This window comes from Canis lupus, chromosome 34 (genome assembly GCF_011100685.1).
Source record: "Canis lupus familiaris isolate Mischka breed German Shepherd chromosome 34, alternate assembly UU_Cfam_GSD_1.0, whole genome shotgun sequence".
Lineage (NCBI taxonomy): Eukaryota > Metazoa > Chordata > Mammalia > Carnivora > Canidae > Canis > Canis lupus.
Genome location: NC_049255.1, coordinates 16,558,818 through 16,583,589, shown reverse-complemented (window position 1 = coordinate 16,583,589; position 24,772 = coordinate 16,558,818). Strand labels below are relative to the sequence as shown.

The following is a 24,772-nucleotide window of genomic DNA, read 5'->3' as shown; positions in this document are numbered from 1 at the left end:
TGCCTCTATGTGTATGTATGTAATGTTTTTTTTTTTTTTTAAAGATTTTACTTATTTATTCATGAGAGAGACACACACAAACACAGAGAGAGAGGCAGAGACACAGGCAGAGGGAGAAGCAGGCTCCATGCAGGGAGCCCGACATGGGACTCCAGGATCAGACCCCCGGACGAAGGCGGCGCTAAACCACTGGGCCACCGGGGCTGCCCTGTAATGGTCTGTTAATGAAACTTGTGTTCCTCCTAGGGCAGAGACTTCAACATTATAGGGAGGCAGAGGTAACTGTCAGACTAGGGGAAGGGGCTCAGGGCATTCTCTGATTGCTGGCATAGACTGCTTAGGGTTTTGGACTTTTTATCTTGGGTAAGGAATCCAGGGTCTTGCTTCCTTCTAAAACAGCACTGGGAATTTTTACCACTGATTTATCGTCTCTGACATGGTTATGCTCTTTCCTGGTCTGGTAGGCTGTTAGCTTTCGCATTCTCTTTGTTCCCTTAAAATCCTTAACTGCTGAGGTTTTTGCATTTCCTTGTAATTCTGACGGCTCCTGGGAAGTTCTGCACGAAGTATGCTTGGCTAGTAGGGCAGAGATCAGGGAAAATACCCTGGGGGTCTAAAATGACTTCGTGTCAGGAGAGCTGTGTGTTGACTTTCTTATTCTGGGGACCTCTAACTCTTTCTGCTTATATGACCAGCTGTTCCTATTTGCACGGAATTGTTGAGTTAGCATAGAAAGTCTTGCATTCTAGGAAACTCCTGACCTAGCACACAAAAAATCCATCTCTAGACAACGTGTGCTGAAGGTTGGGGAAAATGTATAAATCCAGGTGGTAGCCCCCAAGTGGCCCCAAAGCAACACTGTGTTTGGTGTCGAATGGATATGGCTTAGGTTATCTGTCTTCCAGAGCTGGGGTTGCTGATGTTGGCAGTCATGATTTGCAGTTCACAATCCTCCGTCATCCATTAGTGTAGGACTGTAAGTGGTGCGACTAAAGTGTGCAACCTCAGTGTGTCCTAAGTGTTTATGCGAACAATTCATCTTTGGCTGGGCCTGTGGGCTGACTGTGCTTTGTGCAGCAGTAGTGCTAGTTTAATTTTAACACTGTGAATATTGTGACAATATTTGCTAAGAGTTCAGATAATGAAAATGAGAACAACGACCATACCAAAGCCAGCATGATGGAGACATCACTGTAAAGCCAGGCTAAATGACTGTTTTATTTTATTTTATTACTTTTAAAAGATTTTATTTATTCATTTGAGAGAAAGAGAGAGAGAGCACATGAGTGGAGAGGAGAGGCAGAGAGAGAGGGAGAAGCCGACTCCCTGCCAAGCAGGGAGCCCAACTATAGGGGGCTGGATCCCAGGACCCGAAGATCATGACCTGAGCCAAAGGCAGACGCTTAACTATCTAAGCTATCCAGGCACCCCTGACTGTTTTATTTTAATGAAAGATGGAAGGATACATACAGTTGGTAAGAAATTTAATAACCATCAGTGTTTTATAGTTTTCAGAGAACAGTGTTTCACTTCTTTGGATAGGTTTATCCCTAGGTATCTTATTATTTTTGGTGTAATTGTAAATGAAATTGTTTTATTAATTTCTTTTTCTGATGAAAGAAATTGAAGATGACACAAAGAAATGAAAAGACATTCCAGGGACACCTGAGTGGCTTAGCAGTTGAGTGGTTGAGCGTCTGCCTTCGGCTCAGGGCATGATCCTTGTCCAGGGATCAAGTCCCGCATTGGGCTCCTTGTGTGGAGCCTGTTTCTCCCTCTGCCTATGTCTCTCCCTCTCTTTCTGTGTCTCTCATGAATAAATAAATAAAATCTTAAAAAAAAAAAAGACATTCCATGCTCATGAGTTGGAAGAACAGATATTGTTAAAATGTCTGTACTATGCAAAGCAATCTACACATTTAATCCAATCCCTATCAAAATACCACTAGCATTTTTCACAGAACTAGAACAAAAAATCCTAAAATTTGTAGGGAACCATAAAAAATCCTGAATAGCCAAAGAATCTTGAAAAAGCAAAGCACAAAGCTGGAGGCATGACGATTCCAGACTTCAAGTTATATTACAAATCTGTAATGTTTCTCACACAAAAGTAGACATAGATCAATGGAACAGAATAGAAAACCCAAAATAAACCAATAGCTATATGGTCAATTAATCTTTGACACAGTAGGAAAGAATATTCAATGGGAAAACATTTCTTCAACAAATGTTGGGAAAACCGGACAGCAATGTGCAAAAGAAACAAATGGGATCACTTTCCTATACCATACACAAAGATAAATTCAAAATAGATGAAAGACCTAAACGTGAGACAGGAAACCATCAAAATTCTAGAGGAGAACATAGCCAGTAACCTCTTTGACATTGGCTGTAGCAACCTTCTTACTAGATATGTCTCCGGAGGTAAGGAAAACAAAAACAAAAATAAACTATTGGGACTTCATAAAAAGCTTCTGCACAGTGAAGGAAATAGTCAACAAAACTAAAAGGCAACTGAAAGACTGGGAGAAGATATTTGCAAATGACATATAAAGAGTTAGTATCAAAATCTATAAAAAAAATCTATAAAGAATTTATAAATTCAATGCCCCCAAATCAAATAAACCAATTAAAAATGAGCAGAAGACATAAGTAGACATTTCTCCAAGGAAGCCACATAGACGGTCAACAGACACGTGAAAAAATGTCCATCATTACTTACCATCAGGGAAATGCCTATCAAAACTACAATGAGGGATCCCTGGGTGGCGCAGCGGTTTGGCGCCTGCCTTTGGCCCAGGGCGCGATCCTGGAGACCCGGGATCGAATCCCACGTCGGGCTCCCGGTGCACGGAGCCTGCTTCTCCCTCTGCCTGTGTCTCTGAGCCTCTCTCTCTCTCTGTGACTATCATGAATAAATAAATAAAATCTTTAAAAAAAAAAAAATAAAAAAAAATAAAAACTACAATGAGTTATCACCTCCTAGCTGAAAATGACTAAAATCAACAACACAAGAAACAGCAGGTATTGGTAAGGATGTGGAGAAAGGAGAACCCTCTTACATTGTTGATGGGAATGCAAGCTGGTGCAGTTCCTCTGGAGAACAGTATGGAGGTTAATCAAAAAGTTAAAAATAGAATTACCCTATAGTTCAGCAATCATATTACTGGGTGTTCACCCAAAGAATACAAGAATACTAATTCAAAGGGATACATGTTTATAGCAGCATTATATATTTATAGCAGCATGGCCAAATGTTTAGCCCAATGTTCATAGCAGCACCCTAACGTCCATCAATTAATGAATGGATAAAGAAGAGGATACACACACACACACACACAATGGAATATTACTCAGCCATAAAAAATATTGCAGTCTTGCCGTTTGCAATGACATGGATGGAGTTAGAGAGTATAATACTAAGCAAAATAAGTCAGAGAAAGAGAAATACTGTGTGATTTCAGTCATATGTGGAATTTAAGAAACAAAAGAAATGAGCAAAGGGTAAAAAAGAGAGAGGGACAAGTCAAGAAACAAATTCTTAGTTATGTAGAACTAACTGTTGGTTACCGGAGGGGAGGTGGATAGGGGAATGGGTTTGAATAGGTAATGGGGATTAAGAAGTGCTCTTGTCATGATAAGCACTGGGTGATGTGCAGATTTGTTGAATCAATATATGGTACACCTAGATCTAATATAACACTGTATGTTAACTAACTGGAATTAAAATAAAAACTAAAAAAAAAAAAAAAGAAATTTAATAACCAAAAGAGTACATTCTGCTCAATAGAGAGATAATAATCTGGGATTGGACATTGCTATAGTTTGAGTGTTTGTGTCCCTACCACCCCCGCCTCACTTCCAAAATTGTTGAAATCCTAATGCCTATTGGGATGGAATTGGTAAGTTGAACCTTTGGGAGGTGATTAGGTTATGAGCATGAGTCATCATTGTTGGGCTGGCGAGACTGGGGACCTCAAAATGGCCCACCCAAGGCCAGCAACCTCCCAACAATGCTGCCTTGCCGCCCTACCCTAACTTAGCTTTCAAGACCTGTAACCCTTGCCCTAATCAGAATGCCGCCCTGCCCCACCCCCCCAAAAAAAACCCTCTTTATAGACCCTCCTGCGGTTTGCCTGGGCGCAACTTCCCTGACTCGGGCCTCCTCTCCAGTCATGGAATCTCGCCCAGGAGTGCTCCCCATTAAAGCACTATGGAACCTACCACCTGGCTCTGCTGTCTTATTTTCTCTGCCGATCATTAAAAGAAATCCTAACAATCATGAGTGCCCTTATAGAAGAGACTCAAGAAAGTTTTCTCACCCCTACACCATGTGAAGATAGGAGAAGTCTTCAACCTGCTATTATTTCATCAATTATTATTTTTTAAAAGATTTTATTTATTTATTTATGAGAGACATACGGAGAGAGGCAGACACATAGGCAGGGAGTGAAGCAGGCTGCTTGCAGGGAGCCCAGGGCGGGACTGGATCCCCAGATTGGGATCATGCCCTGAGCGAAGGCAGCTGCTCAACCGCTGAGCCACCCATGCATCCCTATTTCATCAATTATAATACTCCAGTGGGGAATGGTGATAATGAGGAAGGCAGGGGGTATATGAGAAATTTCTGATACGGAAGAGCTTGGTTCTGGTCTCATGGAGTTGAAGAATAAATCTTCTGGACACAGGAGAGTGAGTAAATGGACAAAAGTTTATTAAGGAAAGATACAGAGAATCTCAGAAATGAGAGGGGTCCCCTGCCAGGGTTGCCAATGAGGGCTTGTAGGGTTGGTATGTATGTATGTATGTATTTATTAAAGATTTATCTATTTATTCATGTGAGACAGAGAGAGAGAGAGAGAGAGGTAGAGATACAGGCAGAGGGAGAAGCAGGCACTTCGCAGGAGCTGGAAGCAGAACTCGATCCCAGATCCCGGGATCAGGACCTGAGCTGAAATCAGCTGCCCAAACGCTGAGCTACCCCAGCATCCCAGGGTTGGTGTTTTATTAGAAGACTAATCAGGGAACCTAAATCCTTTTAACATTATCTATTGAGGTCACCATTGAGTAAAGACTATTGATAGCATCTTTAATGGTTTACTTCTTTGGGGCCTGGTTATTCTTTGTTGGTCACAAGTAGCTGTTATAACAAGACACCCTCCCCACCCACATCTCAGGGCAGGGTGGTCTGGCTTGTTCCTTTATCTCTGGTTTCCTTACACCTCAGCATTTTTGAGATTTTTGTGAGCCTGCTTCAGTGGCCCACTACTGAACCCTGCCTAGCCCTGTTTGTCCCTAACTCATCTCCATCTTCTTCTCAGTTTTACTGTGAACCAAAAAACATCCTTTAAAAAAGCCTTAATCTAAAATATGTATATTTTTAAACTCAATAAGGGCCCAGTCATTGGCAGTCTCTGCCCTTCTGTAAATTTTACTTTCAGGAGCTTGACTAGTTTATCTCACAGTGAATATTGGGGAAAAATCTCCTCATGCTTGCAGTAGAAGAAGGGAAAAGTCACTTTTAAAAAATAAGCCAGAGCATTCTGTTCTTTTTAACAAGGTCTTCCCTCAGGAAAAAAATTACCTAATCAGAGGCTAACTGACCTGAGGGAAGGAAAATAGCTCCTTCTGGCCATACTGTCCCATCAAAGGGCAGGGGTTGTGGGTAGAAGGAAGAACTGACAAACATATGTAAAGTTCACAGCTCAGGGGCACAGTCTCATTAAAAGACTAAGACCCATTTGTAGCATTATAGAACACTTAAAAGAATCTCACCACTTCTTTTCAATATCCTACTGAAAGTCCTAGTTAACCGAATAAGACAAGAAAAAGAAATGAAATGTATACAGATTGGGAAGGAAGATATACAACTATCTTTGTTCACAAATAACTTAATCATATATGTAGAAAATCTGAAAGAATCAACAACAACAACAAAAACCTTGGAACTAATAAGCAATTATGGCAGGGTTGTGATATAGAAAATTAATACACAAAAGTCAATTGCTTTCCCATATACCAGTAGTAAAGAAGAGGGATTTGAAATTATAAACACAATACCATTTACATTAATGCCCCCAAAATGAAATACATAAGGGATAAATTTAGGAGACTATGGATAAGATCTATATGAGGACAAGTTCAAAGAGCTCAAAGAAATATATAAACATTGATATTCCATGTTCATGGATAGGAAGACTCCATATTATAAAAGATGTTAATTCTTCTCAGCTTGATCTATAAATTTATTTTATTTTTTTGTTGTTGATCTATAAATTTAATGCAATCCCATAAAAAAACTCAGCAGGGTTTTTTTGTGGATGTAAAAAAAAAAACACCCAACTGATTCTAAAGTTTATATAGAGAGGTAAAAGATACAATATAATATTGAAGAAGAAAAATTTGGAGGATAGATGCTGACTTTAAGACATACTGTAGGGCAGCCTGGGTGGCTCAGTGGTTTAGCACCACCTTCAGCCCAGGGCGTGATCCTGGAGACTCAGGATCAAGTCCCACATTGGGCTCCCTGCATGGAGCCTGCTTCTCCCTTGGCCTGTGTCTCTGCCTCTCTCTCTCTCTGTGGCGTGATCCTGGAGACTCAGGATCAAGTCCCACATTGGGCTCCCTGCATGGAGCCTGCTTCTCCCTTGGCCTGTGTCTCTGCCTCTCTCTCTCTCTGTGTCTCTCATGAATAAATAAATAAAAAACTAAAAAAAAAAAAAAAAAAAAAGACATACTGTAAAGCTAACAGTAATCAAGATGGTATCATATTGATAAAAGAATAGATGAATAGATCAATGGAACAGAATAGAGAGCTGTGATATTGTGATTTAATGTTTTATTTTTGTTTCAGAGAGTTTGAGCAGGGAGGAGAGGGGGAGAGACAGAGGGAGAGGGAGAGAGAGAATTATAAGCAAGCTACATACCCAGCATAGAGTCCAACTTGGAGCTTGATCTCATGACCCTGAGATTATGACTTGAGTTGAAATCAAGAGTTGTATGCTTAACCAACTGAGCCACCCAGGTGCCTCTGTGATATTGTGATTTATAATAAGAAATATATATTTGTCTTCCATTGTTCCTGTCCCATAGCTCCTAAAACCCTTGTAATTTCCTATAAAACATAGGGACATCTTTTATAATTATATTTAGTTTTATTCCCAGTTCCTGAAAGAGCTCCAGAGAATAAAGGTGAAAAATGTGTCTTTTGTTATTCATAATAAACCCTTTCAACCATATCAGGATTTATATACTAACGAGCTGATTTTTAGAAAGCCCCTAAGGATGGAGGTTGGTTGCCAGGGAAACAAACCCTGTGACTACAGGATTAGAACTTCAAGCCTACCTTCTGACCTAGAGGTTGAATTAGTCACCAACAACCAAAGATTTAATCAATCATGTCTACATAACAAAGCCTGTATAAAAATCCCAAAGGGCAAGGTTCAGAGAGCTTCTGGGTTAGTGAACACGTGAATGTGCTGGATGAGAGTCCCTTCCCTCATACCTTGCTATATGCATCTCTTCCATATGGCTGTTCTTGACCTATATCCTCTTAAACTGGTAATCTGGTAAGTAAAATGTTTTTCTGAGTTCTGTGAGCCACTCTAGTGTATTAATCAAACCCAAGAAGGGGGTCATGGGAATCTCCAATTTATTGCCAGTTGATCAGAAGCATAAATAATAACCTGGTCTTACATTTGGCATCTGAAATGTGTGGGTAGGGGTGCAGTCTCAACCCTTAACCTGTGTGTTCTCATTTTATCTCTAGGTTAGACAGTGTCTGAATAAAATTTTAGAAAATCCAGTTGGAGTTGTAGAACTGCTTTGTGTGGGGAAAAATCCCCAGCATTTGATGACTAGAAGTGTCAAAAGTGAAGTATTGTGAGAGTAGAGGAGAAAAATAGTTTCCTTTACAGGAGCCTAGAAGTAGACCCACATAATCAACTATACTCATCTGATCTTTTTTATTTATTTATTTATTTTTGTGATAGTCACAGAGAGAGAGAGAGAGGCAGAGACACAGGCAGAGGGAGAAGCAGGCTCCATGCACCCGGAGCCCGATGTGGGATTCGATCCCAGGTCTCCAGGATCGTGCCCTGGGCCAAAGGCAGGCGCCAAACCACTGCGCCACCCAGGGATCCCTGCTCATCTGATCTTTAACAAAGGAGCAAAGGCAATACAATAGAGAAAACATAGTCTTTTCAACAAATATGCTGGAACAACTGGACATCACATGGGAAAAAAAATGAATCTACATACAGAATAAACCCCTCACCAAAATTAACTCAAAATGAACCACAGATGTACATGTAAAACACAAAAGTATAAAACTCTGAGAAGATAACAGGAGAAAATCTAGATGACCCTAGGTTTGGTAATGACATTTTAGATGCAACACCAAAAGCAGGGAAGCCTTGTACTTTAGAATTTATCTTGAGGCAAAAGGAAATTCACTGAATAACATTTTTTTTTTTTAATGAGATCACTCTGGGGGCTGAGTGGCAAATTATTGGATAGAGCAAGACCAAGGGCAGGGAAACAAGTATGGTGACCATAGCCAAAGTCTAGATAAGAGAAGAAAGTTCAAGCTCATCCTGGAGCAAGATGGAAAGTTTGGTTTTGAATCTATAGAAGTTTCAGAGTCATGGGACTGTAAACATCCAGGGAGCTGATGCTTCGAAGAGCATACAGGAAGCCAAAAGGCAGGGAGAAGAGGACAGCAGAGGGCCAGGGGCAGAGGAGAAAAGAGTGGGAAGGGGGCCCTGGAACAGAGGAAATGTGGAAGAGGAAGTGGTACCCTGTGCTACTGAATTCAAGAATGTAATCAAAGGTGTCCTTGGATGGAGATAAAGGATGACTATGATCCTGAATAAAATCCACATTATTAGGGAAAGGAAGGCCTTCTAGTAAATTTTGTAGTCATACCTTTTCCAAACATAAGGTGCGTTTGTTTGCTTTTGTCTCATCTTTATGCCATTCTCTCCACCTGCCTTCTAGTCTTTGTAGGGAAGGAACATCAGGGTAAATGTCATCCCTTACATCTCATTATTTAGGATTTCCTTTTGCACATTTACTTACTGAAGATAGTGATGTGACTTTTCATTGATCTGATACGTCTGAGGAGCATTTACCTTATTTGTCACAGCAGTGGTTTTATGAAAGTGGCAAGCATCAGTGGCAATCCATCAGATAGGATTGAGAAAGGATGGGGGCTGTTTCCACCTAGAAATTCACCATGTTCTTTTCTGTGTAATACCAATCAAAACAACAGGTGGAATAGTCACTGCCTGTCGGTGGTTCTTTTGACAAAAGAAAGCTGTAGTCAACATAAAATAATTTGTGAGTAAGAAAAAATAAGGATCATACTCAGTGTCAATCCCTCCCTCATAGGACCTGTTTTAGCGACTCTGTTATTGTTACGGAAAAGGAACTGGATGGCAGCCCAGGTGGCTTCAGGGGTTTAGCGCCGCCTTCAGCCCAGGGCGTGATCCTGGAGATGCGGGATTGAGTCCCTTGTCAGGCTCCCTGCATGAAGCCTGCTTCTCCCTCTGCCTGTGTCTTTGCCGCTCTCTCTCTCTGTGTGTCTCTCATGAATAAATAAAATCTCCCCCCCCACCCCCCAAAAAGGAACTGTACTGATTAACATAGAAATCTTGATGTTAAGTAGCTACTTTGCCTATACCAGGAAATGTTTGCCACACTAGAAGGATAAATCTTACATTCTAATACTTCTTTTTTGTTATCAAAGCAGATAATGCTTAGCAGATGTTGCTGATGAACATCTGGAATTGACCGAATGACTCATCTTTGTGCCAGGGCCAAACAGCAGCAAACTTGGAACTATTACAGCTTTTAATGAAAAGCCACAGTGGTTGTATCCTTTGCACATAATTTTGCAACTAGAATAATTCATCACAGAATGCTGTTTTATCTTCTTCCTTGGAAAGTATGGAATTATGGCAAAAACTATAATTCCTTAAGGAATAAAGACCAAAAAACTTTATTTTATTTTAAGATTTTATTTATTTATTCATGAAAGATAGAGAGAGAGGCAGAGACATAGGCAGAGGGAAAAGCAGGCTCCATACAGGGAGCCCGATGTGGGATTCGATCCCGGGACTTCAGGGTCATGCCCTGAGCTGAAGGCAGGCACTTAACCGCTGAGCCACCCAGGCATCCTAGGACCAAACAACTTTAAAGAAAAAGTCTTTACTATAATTTATTGAGTATTCATTCAATAAGCAATATGGCAGGTTTTTGTTTGTTTGTTTGTTTGTTTTTTAAATTCAATCCTAGGGTAAGATTGTTGATGGTGCTTAGCAAAAGGGTCCAGGGCAGGGTACCTGCGTGGCTCAGTCCATGGAGTGTCTGTCTTCAGCTAAGGTCATGATCTCAAGCCCCATGTCAGGCTCCATGCTCACTGGGGAATCTGTTTCTCCCTCTGTCCCCCCTCACTTATGCTTTTTCTTTCTCTCACACAAATAAATATTTTTAAAAAGATTGTTTTACAAAAAAAAAAAAAAAGAAAGAAAGAAAGAAAGAAAAAAAGATTGTTTTACCAAAAACAAAAACAAAAAATACTTTCTTTAAAGAAATAATTTTCAAGTTTGTTCTGTTCAGTTTAATGACCACACTATAAAAGCAGTTACACTAGTTTAATAGAATTGGCTGCTTTTATACAGCACATATTGTCCAGTCCACAAGTATAGTATTAAATGACAGAGAACACTCAATATAACCCTTTTTACAGAACTAGGAAATAAACTTCTAAGAATGATTTTTACAGTCTCACCTTTCATATCCAACTCCAGTATTCTATTTTTTTTGCCTGTTGTGTTCATTTTATTACTCTCAGTTCCAATATTTTCTTTTCCTTTCTATGCTGCTACAGGGAATTGAACTCACCAGGAGAAGATTAATGTCGGTGATATGATTTACATCTCATTATAGGACCAGTGTTTTTTCCCATTTTGAAATTTACTCTATAGGCCAAATCTTTAAAGGCTTTTTTTCCAGTATTCTAATTTTAAAGAAGATAAAGTCAATGACTTTCCTCATATGAGCTCATAAGTAAGAGAGTAGCATTATTATCAAAATCTGTATTTTTGATAAGTCATGAGCTTTAGACAAGCTTCAAATATTCCCAAAGAAAAAGCACAATGCATGTTGTCATCACCTAGTCCATAACAGCGAGTGCTGTTAGCCACATTCATTGGCAATTCTTCCACTGTATTGTAGAAAGTCTCAATGTCACCAAGAATCCACTTGTCCACTTGTCTTCTTTAATGTTTATGGCCACAGATTTCCTCCCAAATTGACCTCCACTGCCAATTCTGAACAAAAGAAAAATTATTAATCAGAATATTAGTTATCAAATATGAAATGAACTACTAACAATATGAGCTACTTGTTAACTATCTGTGGCTGTTTATTTGCCAGGATTATATGTAAAGTGCTTTTTTTTTTTTAAGATTTTATTTATTTATTCATGAGAGACACAGAGAGAGAGGCCTCAGAGACACAGGCAGAGGGAGAAGCAGGCTCCATGCAGGGAGCCTGATGTGGGACTGGATCCCAGAACTCAGGATCATGCCCTGAGCCAAAGGCAGACACTCAGTCCCTGAGCGACCCAGGCATCCCAAAGGCTTCCAACTAGATGCTAATCACAATATCCAGAGAAAAATAAAATATTTCTTTCACAGTTAGTGCAAAAGGATTCCTTTGGCTGCAAAATCAGATTCTATTAGGCATCTTAAGCATTCTTTTTTTTTTTTTAAGATTATTTACTTATTTATTCATGAGAGACACAGAGAGAGAGACAGAGACACAGGCAGAGGGAGAAGCAGGCTCCATGCAGGGAGCCCAACGTGAGACTTGATCCTGACCCCAGGACTACACCCTGGGCTGAAGGCGGTGCTAAACCAGAGAGCCACGGGGCTGCCTGCATCTTAAGCATTCTTATTTATAAAGCAGATGGCAGGGATCCCTGGGTGGTGCAGTGGTTTGGCGCCTGCCTTTGGCCCAGGGCGCGATCCTGGAGACCTGGGATCGAATCCCACGTCGGGCTCCCGAGGTGCATGGAGCCTGCTTCTCCCTCTGCCTGTGTCTCTGCCTCTCTCTTTCTCTCACTGTGACTATCATAAATAAATAAAAATAAAAAAAATAAAATTACTTAATAAAACTAAAAAAAATATATAAAGCAGATGGCAGTTATTATTTTTGTGGTAGTGAAATTAAAGCTCATACCCAAGAGGGCCATCCGGAAGCAGTTGTCAACCTGGGACAGATGTAAACACCAGGGACTAAAGAAAGAGAACAATTATGTGACTCATTGACACATTTTTGAAACTGTCAACTGCAAATATAAATTCTGGAATGTTGGCTATCATTTAGACTATGCTGTCCAATACAATAGCCACTAGCTACATGGGATATTGAAATTAAAATTAAATAAAATAGAAAACAGTTGCATTACCACATTTCAATAGCCACATAGTGGCCTGTCACTTCTGTGTTAGGGAGCACAGATGAAGAACATTTCTTTTTTTTTTATTTTTTGGATTTTCTTTCTTTCTTTCTTTCTTTCTTTCTTTCTTTCTTTCTTTCTTTCTTTCTTTCTTTCTTTCTTTCCTTTCTTTCTTTCTTTCTTTCTTTCTCTCTCTCTCTCTCTCTCTCTTTCTTTCTTTCTTTCAGATTTTTATTTATTTATTTATTCATGAGAGACAGAGAGAGAGAGAGGCAGAGACACAGGCAGAGGGAGAAGCAGGCTCCATGCAGGGAACCCGATGTAGGATTACATCCCGGGTCTCCAGGATCACGCCCTGGGCTGAAGTCAGCGCTAAACCGCTGAGCCTCCCGGGCTGCCAAGATGAAGAACATTTCTATCACTGCAGAAAGTTCTATTGGACAAACCTGGTCAGGACTTAAAACTTTTTATTTTGTGTGTGTGTGTGTATGTGTGTATAAGAAATCTCCACAAATCTGTTATGGTAATTAACCCACATTTATCACTGCTTTCTGCTCAGTTCATCTCATACACTGTAATGCGAATAGCTGGGATATATTTACCACCACAGCTGTCTACTAAAACAGATAATACGGTCAATCAAAAAAGTCTTGGCTAAAGCAGCTTAAAAGATCAAATAAGTAGCACAAGAGAAAAACAAATATGGCAATACTGACTCACTCTTTTTTTTTTTAAGATTTTATTTATTTATTCGTGAGAGACACACACACAGAGAGAGAGAGAGAGAGAGGCAGAGACATAGGTAGAGGGAGAAGCAGGCTCCATGCAGGGAACCCGATGTGGGATTCGATCCCGGGACTCCAGGATCATGCCCTGGGCGGAAGGCAGGCACTAAATCGCTAAGCTACCCAGGGATCCCCCTGACTCACTCTTTAGCCAAACAATATGTTGTTTCACTCATGAAACCATGCATGTCCTAAATCAGGCCAAGGCCATTTCAGAGTGCCGCCTCATCACCTATTCATGTTGACTACTGTATTTCCTAAAACACAGTACTTTTACATTAGTAGAACACAGAATTCAATAAAACCAGTATACCTAAGCCAGGTCAATGTAAATTTCTACCAGTAAATGCTAACAAAATCCCAATTATAGAAGAATCATCAAGAAAGCATGAGATATGATTAATATGACTTAAAAAAAGACACGTGTGTAAGCTAAGGCAACCAGATCTAACAGCATTATTGATTTTTCCTTTGAATATCAACTGTACAAAATCTAAAGTATGGGGTAAATTTCATATTTGTGAAATTTCACAATGAATTTCACACGAATCTTCCCAAGTAGAATTTAAATACATCTTATGTGGGACGCCTGGGTGGCTCGGGTTGAGTGTCTGCCTTTGGCTCAGAGCGTGATCTTGGGGTCCTGGGGTGGAGTCCCACATCGGGCTTCTTGCATGGAGCCTGCTTCTCCCTCTGCCTGTGTCTCTGCCTCTCTCTGTGTCTCTCATGAATAGATAAATAAAATCTTTAAAAAAATACATCTCATGTTAACTGAGTGATAAGATTTTCCTTATTCATATACCTGATTTTTTTTAAAAGAAGTCTTTTTTTTAAAATGTTATTTATTTATTCATGAGAGACACACAGAGAGAAAGGCAGGGACACAGGTAGAGGGAGAAGCAGGCTCCATGCAGGGAGCCCGACATGGGACTCAATTCCAGGACCCCAGGATCACACCCTGGGCTCGAAAGGCAGGAGCTCAACCGCTGAGCCACCTGGGCATCCCCATATACCTGATTTTAAAGGTTGACTGGCTAACAAAATCACACTTCAATGACAATACATAAATTTATTTCACCTGAATAAAAGCAAATATTCAATGAAGATGACAAATAGCTGAAAATATAGATTTCACAAGTAGTAGGCAGATGATCATAGTTTATAACCATAGACACTAGTTGTACATATAAAAGTCATGAGCCTGAAAGTATGATAGTAGATATTCAAATTCTGATTCAAAAAGCAACTGCTATACATCTTCCAGGCCACAAAATAATAATGAGCCACATATAAATCACACAGCTAACTGTGGAGTGAGGTTTTTATCCCCCACGGGGCTAGAGATGACCAAGACTACTAAAAATCTTCCCCTCAAAACCCACTTGTGGTAGATAAATACAATTAAATAAGGAATTGGAATACCAGTAAGTCGGTAGTAATCAAAATTTGGTTTGTGCCTTATCCAAATTCCTTCTTGATAATGTCTCTTTCTGTCACCACCTGCAAATATGAACAAGCATTAATTCTCAAGAGTCATTCCTCAAATCAGGGGTTAACTTGGTAATCATGTCTGAGACCCTGCATCCCTGGCTGCTAAGCACCATGGCGGACAGGGCTAGAAAGATAACAGTTTTATTTTGAGCAGGGGGTAAAGACAAGGCAGCACTTTATAGCTACATTGTAACTAGATCCTGCATCATTTTATTAAGGAAATAATTAGATGTTAACAGTATCTTAAGCAGCAACAGTAGGGAAGAACTAGTCATATATTAGATACTGAAATTCCTGGCATGTATTTTCTCAGAAGGCAGTCTACCCTTTGCCTTGTGTTCTGAAAAAGAAAAGTCATGTGTGGTCTATCATATGACACAAGGAGCATACAATTTTCTTCCTTCCAGTATTTCAGAGAGGAAAATACTAATTCCTATCAGAGTTGGAATAAAACACCATTTGATTTCTAAATTACTTTTTTTTTTTTTTTATTATTATTATTTTTTTTTATGATAGGCACACAGTGAGAGAGAGAGAGGCAGAGACACAGGCAGAGGGAGAAGCAGGCTCCATGCACCGGGAGCCCGATGTGGGATTCGATCCCGGGTCTCCAGGATTGCGCCCTGGGCCAAAGGCAGGCGCCAAACCGCTGCGCCACCCAGGGATCCCCTCTAATTCTCATCCCTATCACTGAAAGGGATTAGTTAGAAATTCATTCTATTAATTCTGCCTAAATGCAGATATTATCTTACCAAATCTTAGAACAGAGTACCCTGAACTCAAGAAAGACATTTATCTCAGTTTTTCTACTACCTGGCATACCTGTTTTTCTTCTTGTGTTTACTCTGCTAGCTTTATTACAAATACTAAGACATGATACTAGCTTCTGCAATTTTAGTACAGAGCTTAAGTAAGCAGGTAAAAATAATTCGGGCCATAGTTTTTATGGGTATCAACTGGAAAAACATTACCCTTTTATTAAAATATTATAAAATATCAACCATTTCAAGGGTCAATTCTTCCTTCTTCATCAGAATTTGAACTTCTCGATAACTTCCAATGTATCGATTGACATTAAGGCAGAAAGCAACCCAACCTTAAGAAAAGAAAAAAGAGAACTAATTATGTTGACATATTAAGCAGGTATAATCGTTTTCATAATAGTACATAGAGGAATATGTTTGAGACCAAGCGTCCCTGTCTTACTATAGAATTGAGCTAGACAGAGATTGTAGGAAACAGTTGCTTTCAGCAGGGGTAAGGACAATATAGCACTTCACAGCTATATTGTAACAAGTAACCCAACCTGCCAGCTATCACATGCACATCTGAATACTTGTATTTAATTTCTGGTAAATCTTGTGGATTTGATATTTAATCCTTTGCTTGTTTGTTTTAAAGATTTTATTTATTTATTTATTTATTTATTTATTTATTTATTTATTTATTCATGAGAGACACACAGAGAGAGAAGGCAGAGACACAGGCAGAGGGAGAAGCAGGCTCCACGCAGGGAGCCTGATGTGGGACTCAACCTCAGGACTTCAAGATCATGCCCCGAGCCGAAGGCAGGTGCTCAACCGCTGAGCCACCCAGGCGTCTCTGATCTTTAATCCTTTGACTCAGCATTTTTATCTGCTTCATCCAAAACAAGCATCTTGATCTATTTTGGAAAGTTAAAAAAAATCTTACTTAAGCGTGGGCTGTGCATGGAGACTTCTTTCCAAAGATTATACAATATGGAAGGGTGTGTGTGACAAGAGTAACTTTACCTGGAGAAACCTAACAAACACAACCCTAGCCAGGGAACCAAGGTCAACATCAACCAACAGCAATATTTTTTAATACAATGAAATGAAAATGGCACTTTTCAAATAAAAAGATCACTCTGTGGTCTTCCTCAATCTAATCTTGAGGAAAAACACCAAATTCCAATACAAGGACATCCTACTAAATATTTGACCAATATCTGACTCCTAAAATTTGTCACAGTCATCAAAAATAGGGAAAATTTGAGAAACTGTCACAGCTAAGAGGAGCTTAAGGAGACATGAAAATTAAATGTAATGTGGTATCCTGGAACAGAAAAAGGACATTAGGTAAAAACTAAGGAATCAGAGTAAATTCTGGACTTCAGTTCATCCTATTGTATCAAGGTCAGTTGGTTCATTAATTTTAACAAATGTGCCATATTAATGTAAGATGTTAAGAATATGGGAAACTGGTGACAATGCATAAGAGACCTTTCTGAATTATCTTCTCATTTTTTTTCGTGAACCTAAAACTGTTCTAAAATATAAAGTTTATTTTATTTTTTTTAATTTTTTAATTTATTTATGATAGTCACACACAGAGAGAGAGAGAGGCAGAGACACAGGCAGAGGGAGAAGCAGGCTCCATGCACTGGGAGCCCGACGTGGGATTCGATCCCGGGTCTCCAGGATCACACCGTGGGCCAAAGGCAGGCGCCAAACCGCTGCGCCACCCAGGGATCCCCTAAAATATAAAGTTTGTTAAAGGAAAATCCTAGTATCATATCTAGGTATTCATGCTTGGCAACTGGCTTAAACAGACTAATTATTTTCTTCCCATACTTCAAATATCACTAGTTCAAAAGTGTCCTTGGAAAAATATGGCGATACTTACAAAGAATCTTGTATTTAACATAACGAATGTTCTCCCTGAAACACCAACAACTATGAGTGCTGCTTCAGCTTGTATGTTGTGCATTTCATTGTGAACACCGCTTCCACAATGCAGGCATGACAAGTTGTTTCCATAGAGTAGTCAAGTGCCAGGATTACTGTTTGGATCCAAAAGCCAAAGCTTAAATTATTATGTTGTAGAAAAACAGGCTCTACCAAACAATTTCTGAAGCACATAGCTAAATGCTGAACTGCTCATATTTAGTTTCAGATTCTGGTCTGTAAACAGCTTTTAAGCATCCTAACATAGAATCACTTCTAAGCTTACAATGTAGAATGATCAAACTGCTTCATGATCAAATCCCTTTTGGTGTCTCATTTTTTAATTAGATTTTTGTGCCTTTATGAACTTGGGATCCCCAGTTTCCTACAGAGACCAGTTAGATAATTAAAGAACTCAAACATTTCCACATTATTCTTCTATGTATAGGACACTTATGTACGGAAACAAGTTCTGCATTTATAGTTCAAAGCCAAATTATGCTGTTACATATTCACTGATTATTACTTACTTTAAAACCGAATCTTTCCAATAGGAAACTATAACATACAGCTTTGATCTTCATAAAGCCTACTGTTTTGTTAAGAAAATTTATTTCATAACTAATAGCAGTGAGCTCTGAAAACAGAGAGCATGCAACAGATATATCACAAACTACAAAGATTCCCAACTAATAACAGATCATTGCAATTTCCACTTTGCAAAATTGCATTTAGACTTAACAACAATATCACAAAGGATTTAGATTCCATCTACCCTGAAAAAAAGGAAAGCTTAGTTTCTCAGTTTGATGAGATACAGCCCTGCACACCACATCTGTAAGCCTAGTTCCTGTTTAATTTAAAAAAAAAAAAAACCTCTATGCTTGCATATAGACAATAATTAAAAAGGTTTTGAATAGACCACCACTTTACACCAAATCTTAAGCTATTCTTCATTTTTGTAAAACCTGAAGTAGCTGAGGATTTATGTTGCCCTGGCAGACAGCCATTAAGCGATGCCTGAGGGTACAGATGAGAATACACTAGTGGTGGCCTGCTGGTAAGGACAACACCACGGATTGATGACACTGATCTCAGAATTCTTCAGTGGGAATGAGCCACTTCCAGGGCAACATGCTTGAGAATACAGCTTGCCCAGCTCCCGGGTATGATGCACTGAGAAAATGATGAACACATCATCATTTCTCTGGTATTTCTTCCCGCAATGGATAGCCCGAATCAATTTGTGAAGAAGTGTTGGGAATAAAAACAAACAACAACCCAACAATGGAGGAATATTCTATAAATAAACTGGCCTCCATTCTCAATGACTGGCACCATCCTCCACTCGTGTATTTTTAGTACACGCAGAGATCTCTATTATGGATACACTCCTGAATACCAAAAATCACTTCATCACCTAACCTATTAAAATCATGAAAGACAAAGACTGAGGAGCTGTTCCAGAATGAAGGAGGCCAAAGAGACATAATAACAAAATCCAACATGTGATACTGTATTAGATTCTGGACCAGCAAACAAACCTTTTTTTTTTGTAAAACGTTCATTAGTTGGACAATTGATGAAATTTAAATAAGATTAAACAATATCTATAGATTAAATAACATCACATCTCTGTTTTATTTTGATTTTGGTAATTGTGTTATGATGTAAGACAATGCCCTTTCTTATTTCTGGATAACACACACTGAAACATTAAGAGGCATAATGCCAGTAACTTACTGTCAAATGCTTCAGAAAAACATTACGTGAGTATATGATATGTTCAATTGTATTTATATACAGATATTTATTTATAATTTATTATAAATTTATAATTTATTATTTATTATAATAAACAAATATTTTTATAATTTATTTATAATTTATTATATTTATTTTTATTATATATTTTATATATAACAATTTATAATTTATTTATAAATTTATATTTTAATTTATTTATAATTTATTATAAATTATAAATAATTGTAATATATTTATAATTATAAATATATTACAATTAAAATTAAATTACAATTATAAATAATTGTAATTTATTTATACAAAATAAATTTATTTTATTTATAAAATAAATGTTTTATAAATAGTAACACTTGAGAAATCTACGTAAAGAATATTGGAATTCGGGGCAGCCCAGGTGGCTCAGCAGTTTAGCGCCACCTTCGGCCCAGGGCCTGATCCTGCAGACCCGGGATAGAGTCCTATGTCGGGCTCCCTGCATGGAGCCTGCTTCTCCCTCTGCCTGTGTCCTTGCCTCTCTCTCTGTGTCTCTCATGAATAAATGAATAAAATCTTAAAAAAAAAGCACATTAAAAAAAAAGAATACTGGAATTCTTTGTCCACTGTTGTAACTTTTCTGTAAGTCCTAAACAATTTCAGGTTAAAAATTATTAAAAATTCAAAATATATCAATATCAAATTACTAACATTTATAACTTACAGTAGAGAAACAACAGAGGTCTTAAACTGGCAGCTTATTTGTTGTCTTTGTTTTGCATAGTATTTTAAATCTGAATTAGATGCTTTCTGAGAAAATTTCATATGCAAATCCAAATTTCCACTTTTACTTGAAAAATCAGTAGATTGTAACCCTGACTCTTGGCAACCAATGATTGGCTGTCCACTTTAGATGGGCATATGCACTGCACATCCCTGGATCTCCACCTCTCTTTATTTTTCTTACACTTGGCTTTTTTACTCACTTATGTTGCAGGCCCAGCCCCCTGCAGACATTTGTGAGGCCTTTGATTTATCCAGGAGCTCCAGCTCTGCTAAATTTAAGTAATTTAGTCTGAAGTTCCTTATCTTTGCCAATTACTAATTTTAAGAAGAGGAAGGTAAAATAAAAAGTTTGTTCATGCCTAAGAATCTCTTGTGAGAAATATGTAGTTGTGCTGAAGATGATGAGAGATGACACAAAAACCATTCAATGAGCATTTATTAAATGAATCTGGAAATTAACAATTTTAAATATAAAAGGGATGACTATATTAGATTTTTTTTTTCCTTTTGCTCCAAAGATCAGAATTAACCTTGGTGCAAATAATGAGGGCTATTTGGGAAAGCACATATTCTGGCTCAATTAAGAGGGAAGAAATTTCTAATGGACAGTGACTGAAACTGTACTAAGCTACTTTCAGGAGGCGATGGATTTCCAGCTTCCTGAAGTGTTAGAAAGAGGTTGGGCAACAAAGGGGTTGGGGGGGTGCAATATATGTACATGGCAGTCAGGATGAATATCTGTCATGGTTCTTCCTATGCTTGGATTCATGATACTATGGGGTGCTTAAATCTCTAGGTAAACCAACACTTCAATCATAAGATAGTAAAAAGAAGAGGAAAGAACTCAGCAATAAATCATGGGAACTCAAGGGTATGTGAGTCTCCAGGGTGTGATTTAGGGGATGCCATGAAGCAGCCAGCTGGAGTCTGCTGGGGCATAGCTCTATCTCTGGTCCTAGAGTCCAAGGGAGTGGCAACAGATATGGAAGACACAGACAAGTGAACCAATGAGGAGGAACGAGCAAATACATTGGAAGGGATCAGTAGAGGGTGCAAGAAGACCTAGTGTGGGGGTGAAAGAGACCCATTTCTACAATATTATGGGAGTAGTTAAGTTATATTTAGCCTATATGAGTGCAAAGCTCTATTTGGTAATAAAATATACCTGCAGGAAATGGTGTCTAAGGAAGAAAGCAGATTTAAACGAGGCTTCAAAAAAACATGATAATCAGAGGAAGTAGAAAAGCATTATCTATCTCATGTCACACTGGTCCCAGCTTTCCCCTTGAGGATGAGACCCAGGGCTTCCCTGAAGAAAACTTCTCCAGCTGAAGTCCCCAGAGGGGAAATTGATCACTATGTTGCTGAACAATGTGTGTATGTGTGATTTCCCACAGTCTAGGAAGAGGACACACAACACAGTCCCTAATGAATGAGAAAATATCATTTTCAGGAAAAAATGTGTTAGAGCCTATAATCTATTAAACTTTCATGGAACTTGTAGGACTCCAAAATGAAATATGATATGACAATGACAACACTGGTAGTGGGATGCAAACATTAATGTTTGCAGGCAGAAAGCTCAGAACTCAGAATTCTATTTCCTCATTAACATTGAGATCATTTACTGAGAATGGCTTCTAGAGGATGTCAGAGGTTTGAAAAGAGTGAAGAGAATCTGATACACAGCAGTTGCATAAACTGAAAGAATGAGGTGGGTCTACTGCACAGTGCTGAATGCCCATGTCAAGTTTTAGTTGACTACCATGAATTTCTTTTAGTACCAAGTCTTCTCAGTGCAAAAATTTCTCCAGCTCTTCTAGGAAGCTGGAAGAAGACAATATAGAAGACAAATAGTTGGATTCATCCATGGTGGCAGTTTTCTCTGGTGGATAAATAGCTAGTAATAACTGATAGGATTTATAGGGGTGGGGGAATTAATTTTTTATTACGATTTTACAAATAATCAAGGATCAGATAAAATAAGTGACTTGTTTACAATCACTTGGGTAATAAACAGTAGTTGCTTAGATCAGAACTTCAATCTTCATAATTCTACATTCCTCTTTAGGTGAGGAAAGTTTTGTAGTTTTTTGAAGAAAAACTGCAGAAAGTTTCCCAAGAGGAATTTTAGGGAACGGTCGGCATAGTCTGCAAGTAAACTTTTTTTTTTTTTAGAGTGAGAGAGCCTGCATGTGGTGGGGGTAGGGGTGGGGAGAGAGCAGAGGGAGAGAGAGTCTTAAGCATGCCAGCAGCAGAGTCCTAGGCAGGGCTTGATTTCACAACCCTGAGATAACCTGAGCTGAAAACAAGAAGTGGACCTTAACCAACTGAGCCACCCAGGTGCCACTGCAAGTAAACTATTTTAATACTGTAAACACTAAGGAAATAAAAACGATATGCAAAGAAATATAAAAATCCTAGAAGGCCTGACTTTTGGTTTTTAAAACATACTCTAGGGGATCCCTGGATGGCTCAATGGTTGGGCGTCTGCCTTCGGCCCAGGGCGTGGTCCTAGAGTCCTGGGATAGAGTCCCACATCGGGCTCCCTGCATGGAGCCTGCTTCTCTCTCTGCCTGTGCTCTCTCTCTCTGTGTCTCTCATGAATAAGTAAATAAAATCTTAAAAATAAATAAAATAAAACATACTCTGTCTACCTTACTATAAACAACCACTGACTATAAACCCATTTTCTAGCTTTCCCAGTCATCCTGTGGTTATTTCCTCTCCCATGATGGTTGGTATGCTTCTTCTGTTTAAAACACAATGAAAATAAAAATAATATCAATTATGCATGGGGAACAATGAATGAGACTATATTTAATATTTTATTAGCCCAGCTTATAGATATTTGATTTGGTAATATTGATGTATTACAATCTAAAATACTTGCTTTAACCATTACTGAACAGTACATCTCTTCACTGAAACTCAGATATCCATAATATTCCTCATTGCTTGGCTTTTTAAAACTAAAATAAAAATTTAAAAATTAAAAATTAATTATAGAATTATTTGGTATGCCAAAGATTCACACTTACTAAAGGTCCAATGTAAAGCTAATAATAACTAAGATTAATTACTTTTGATGTCCTAGGCACTTGACAATCCTATGAAGTAGATACAATTATTATCATCTTTATTTCAATGAAGAGGAAACTGAGGCCCAGAGAAATTATGTAACTTGCCTACTGTCAACAAAGTGGTGAGAACTAGGCTTTGAACCCAGATGTTTCATTCCAGAATTTGAGCTCTTAGCCTCTATAAGCGATACTGCTTTAATCCCTGCCTTAACAGTGATGTGTGGATCTCTAGCAATATAAATGATTATAACCTTGCCTGCTGACATGAAAGCCAAATGATATGCCATTGTGTATTTTTAAAAATCTTATTTTACTATTTGAGAGAGAGAGAACATGAGCAGGAGGGGGAGAAGCAGATTCCCTGTTGGGCAGGGAGCCCTACTTGGGCTCCATCACAGAACCCCAGGATCATGACCTGAGCTGAAGACAGATGCTTAACTGAGTCACCCACGTGTCCCACCATTGTATTAATCATAGAATGTACTTTCATTATCACATAGCTATATTCTTTGACAGTTTAATAGTCATTTTTCCCCCTAAAATATAAAGTAAGTGCTATGGAGGAAACTTGAATATAAACTAACTCTAGATAGGCCTCTGGAAAATAAGTTTGCTTTTGTTAATGGGATTTGTTCCAACAATAAGAATTCCGCAGGAGTCTTCTCCTGATTTAGGACAGCAACACTGAACCGGGTTTTTAAGGTGTCCTGGTCTCATTACCCACTAGTTGCATAACCTTGGGCAAGTCTCTTCGCCTTTCCTCGGATCAAGGAACACAACACTCTCCGCATGGGGGCAGCTGTGAGAGGGGGCTGTAAACAGGTGCACAAGTGTTACTCCAGTCTAGGGTTGCCAGGTAAAAACCAACACGCCCAGTTCGACTTCAGACAAATAACAAATAACGCTTTATATTTAAATTTCTCTTTATATTGAAGACATATTTATACCCCCAAATCACTTATTTATCTGAAATTTAAATTTATCTAGCATCTTGTATTTTTAAAAGATTGTATTTATTTGAGAGCGAGCAAGAGAGCACACGCAGGAAGAGGAGGGGAGGGGGGAGGGGAGGAGAAGCAGATCCCCCTCCCCCCCAATGAGCTGCAGCCCACCCAGGGCTGGATCCTGGGACACCAGGGTCATGACCTGAGCCGAAGGCGGGGGTGGGGCTTCACCGCTTAACCCACTGAGTCACGCAGGGGCCCCAGTCTTGTATTTTTGTTGCCAAATCTGGCAACTCTATGGCTAGGGGGGCATGGAGAACGGCAAGCCCAGCTCCGCTGTCCTCCACTCCCTTCCCCCCCTCCCCCATAGAGAAACTGAGGCCGACTGCAGCTGAAGGGTGAACGTAGGCGAGGAGGAAGAGAGGGAAGGCCCGGGTGTAAGAGGGCTCCCCTTCGGGGGTGGGGCTGAAGGCAGAGTCCCGGGTCTCGCAGTCTGACCCCCGGTCCTCCCCCCCGCCCCCCGCCCGGCGCCCGCAGGCCGAACAGGCCCCGCCCCGGAGCGGGAACGCCGCGGTTACCTCGGCGGCGGCAGCAGCGGGCTCGGGGGGCGCTCCCGCCGGCTCCTCTCCGTCGCCAGCAGCAGCCCCGAGACCACAGAGCCCGCCGCCGTGTCCTCGGAGTCCGGCTGTTTGTCGCCGGCTGTTGGTCGCGTCTCCGACGTCCCCCAAAGCATCCCTCCGTCTGTCTGGAAGCCTCTTGTCCTCTGGCCACCGTCCCGGTCGGAGTCAGG

The 24,772-nt window shown here is 39.5% G+C and overlaps 2 long non-coding RNA genes and 3 other non-coding genes across 5 annotated transcripts; 1 reads left to right on the top strand and 4 right to left on the bottom strand.

Annotated features, from left to right (window-relative positions):
* The first annotated feature begins 7,311 nt into the window (after nucleotides 1–7,311).
* LOC111093847 lies at nucleotides 7,312–10,003 on the top strand. Its single transcript, XR_005383793.1, has 2 exons — nucleotides 7,312–7,568; nucleotides 9,749–10,003. It is a non-coding gene; the product is annotated as an uncharacterized LOC111093847 (long non-coding RNA).
* A 592-nt stretch (nucleotides 10,004–10,595) lies between these two features.
* Nucleotides 10,596–24,755, bottom strand: LOC607225. Its single transcript, XR_005383792.1, has 6 exons — nucleotides 24,561–24,755; nucleotides 17,389–17,545; nucleotides 15,714–15,838; nucleotides 14,674–14,751; nucleotides 12,247–12,302; nucleotides 10,596–11,333 (listed from the first exon to the last, which is right to left on the bottom strand). It is a non-coding gene; the product is annotated as an uncharacterized LOC607225 (long non-coding RNA).
* LOC119867566 lies at nucleotides 14,818–14,948 on the bottom strand. The gene has a single exon (XR_005384083.1). It is a non-coding gene; the product is annotated as a small nucleolar RNA SNORA63 (small nucleolar RNA).
* On the bottom strand, nucleotides 15,484–15,662 carry LOC119867580. Its single transcript, XR_005384095.1, has one exon. It is a non-coding gene; the product is annotated as a small nucleolar RNA SNORA81 (small nucleolar RNA).
* Nucleotides 15,920–16,050, bottom strand: LOC119867567. Its single transcript, XR_005384084.1, has one exon. It is a non-coding gene; the product is annotated as a small nucleolar RNA SNORA63 (small nucleolar RNA).
* Nucleotides 24,756–24,772: the final 17 nt, after the last annotated feature.